Source organism: Magnolia sinica, chromosome 3 (assembly GCF_029962835.1).
Source record: "Magnolia sinica isolate HGM2019 chromosome 3, MsV1, whole genome shotgun sequence".
In the NCBI taxonomy this organism is placed as follows: Eukaryota; Viridiplantae; Streptophyta; class Magnoliopsida; order Magnoliales; family Magnoliaceae; genus Magnolia; species Magnolia sinica.
The window spans coordinates 113,649,346-113,652,272 of NC_080575.1; the positions used below are offsets into that span (position 1 = coordinate 113,649,346).

At 40.7% G+C, this 2,927-nt stretch overlaps 1 non-coding gene across 1 annotated transcript; it reads right to left on the bottom strand.

The window, feature by feature from the left end:
- Nucleotides 1–1,779: 1,779 nt before the first annotated feature.
- On the bottom strand, nucleotides 1,780–1,939 carry LOC131241554 (U1 spliceosomal RNA). The gene has a single exon (XR_009169115.1). It is a non-coding gene; the product is annotated as a U1 spliceosomal RNA (small nuclear RNA).
- Between the last annotated feature and the right edge of the window lie 988 nt (nucleotides 1,940–2,927).

Consider the following 2,927-nt stretch of genomic DNA (forward strand, 5'->3'; position numbering starts at 1 on the left):
TTTGTGTTGATTTAATTTTTATATGACAAGCTCGCATCTCTAAACTGAGTGATTATACTTTGTGTTTGGGTGATGACCTATCCCGGGTTGATTCACATACATTTAGGTATTATATCATACCTTTGAAATTGTTAATTTGTGATATATAATGGGTGATATCTAAATTTGGGTCAATGGACGCTGGTGGGGAGTCGATACGTGCCATAACGAGACATGTGATCCAGATAAGGACTCGTGATATAACGTCAGTATCCTAGCTTCGCCAACCTACTGTTTAGACCGGAAATAATAGCTACTTGGCTAATCATGCATATCATTACATTGTTGGGTTGTGTTGCGGGCCAACCATTGCGCATATATTGCGTCATCGCTAGCAATAACATTTATGTGGAAAGTTTACGATTGTTGTATTCCCCAGCATTTTTCATGCTAAACATTGTTGAGTTGTACTGCAAACCAATCATTGCCCATATCATCATGCCATCCATGTATTTCAATAATTAACTTATAGATTGTTTGTTTTGCAATGTTATCCTTATATGTGTTGATTGAGCCGATAACATGTTTAACTTAGAACTAATAAAACCATTGAGTTAGCTATTCATTCCCACCTGGGATGGTATTTTAAAACACCAACTATGGAATATTATCAATGCAAGTACTATCAAGATCTCGGACAAGTAGGCTTAGATCGGCTTGCACCACTGCTGTTATGTTTTGGAGATTTGGCCAAAACTAAAAACTTTATACTTAATTATTTTAGGTATGAATATTGTGGCTTGTATAGTACTCATTTGTGCAAACATCACTCTTGGAGTTATACATTTTAAATATTAGATATATATTTCTGTGCTTAGTTATCTCTGCTTAACTTTTAATGACGCTGATTTAAAACTGCTAATTTGATTGGTGAACGTTAACCGGTCTGCGTGAGCACGTGAGAACTCGCCCACGTGTACTTTTATTAGGTTCACACCAAAAAAAACTTGGGATCAGAGTTTCCATACTCGAGTGTTGATTTTCGGGGTGTGACATATGGTTTATTAATTTGTTTAAGGTTTTGGGCTGGGACTGACCATCTTGCCTAACCATTTTTAAGATATATAAGCTGGTCGAGTGAGGCAAGGTTCAACCTATGCCCAACCCATTCACTTTAATAGGCCACTTTATGCAACTTGAGTATGACCAACTACCAATTTATCTTTGCCTAAACCCACCTCAGAAGCAGGTCAAGCCAATTGATCCAAGGGTTGACTCGGCCCACTGTCACAAATGGTTAGGTTCATTGATTGCTACGTGCACCAGTGTGATAGACAAATTATCACATTAAGAGGGCCCTGACCGGATGGTTAGCATCATCTGCTAGAGGAAATTTTCAGGTATCTTCCATCCACTGTGGGGCCCACCATATAAAAATGGTACAGTTTGCATGAAAAATCAAACGGGCCCTGGCCATAGCATGAGAAATCAAGCAGGGCCTCGTGATGAGTACAGACCAGTATGGTTTGTGATAGGTGTTCCCCAATGTCAGCTCATGACACCATCCATTAGTGTCCCCCTTAGGTAACTGACCCATGGACGATTGAGGAACCTATTTGAGTATGCTGCCACCACCAACCACTATGTCGTTGGACGAATTAGGCCCAGCTTAAATTGAACGACTGAATCATTGTTAAAAAATAAAAAACTATTGTTATTAGCAGGGGATGAAGATTTAGGCCATAATGCTAGATTGAACAACTTAAATCTTGATAAAAACATACTTGCTGTTTAGATTGGCAGGGGCTACGCGAACGCGTACCCCCTCGATCACAAATTATGACGTGCACTCTCCTACTAGAGGAGATGCTAAGCCAACGCTCCTCCTAAGTGCAATGGAAGCCGTTGACCTAAGCCATGGGCGTTCTTGATCACCCAAAAGCCCCGTCCAGGTAAGTATGGAGCCATGGTTGTACTCAACTTTCTTTAATACACTCCGTTTTTACTATCTTCTATTCTCTCTCCCCGATGTGGAACTAAATATTGCAAGTAGTTGCCCCCCTTCTATTCTGTACTCCTGCCATGTCATTCCGATGGTTCATGTCATCCGCCCCAACAGTTATACACGTGCCATATGTGTGACTCAAATTAATCAGATCATAGCCCAGCTTCAATAGGGGTCGTTAATCCAATTTTACGCTAGATTTTGACCAGGCTAACCGATTAATTATCATTGTATAATGAACGGATAGGATGAACATAATCAATGGTCCAGATTCAAAAACAGATCTCATCGTCTAGCAAATATTGGGCCTAAAGTTGGTCCCACCATCTGAACGATTTAATTCGAGTTTTGTGCCTGCCACATGTTCAATTACTGAGTGCATGCGCCCTTCTGGAAATCATCTTGATTTTGAGGGTTAGATTTTTGAAGTCTAGATTAAGGCCACAATCTATTAAATCGTAGCCACTCATCAATCATATCGTCGCATATTCAATTCAGACCGTTCAATCATGGGTGCCATTATAGATGGAGAATCAGCCATAAGTCACACTGATCGGGCAATGTTAAACATGTAATTTCACCCTTGGAACTTGTAACATTAACCATGTTATTTTTAACCGCTCATTTAATTGCTAGTAACAGGATGGTTAGTATTAGCAAATGACTCTGATTTTCAGACCATGTTCAGCCCAGCAATCAAATGGTCTGGATTGTGATAAATGCATGCCATATAAGCAGCTCCAATGCATGTGAAAGGTACATGCAAGGTGCTTTGCACCTTATGGACGGCTTGGATCTTGCGTAGAAGTGGTAGGGTCGGCCCTGGTCATGTCTATTTGGCCCAACATGGGTTCGGGCGTGGTTTTTACTTTGTGGGTTGGCTTTGGGTTGACTAACCTCACCCGATCCTAATTGACGATTGCGTACTAAGACCCGACAGGTA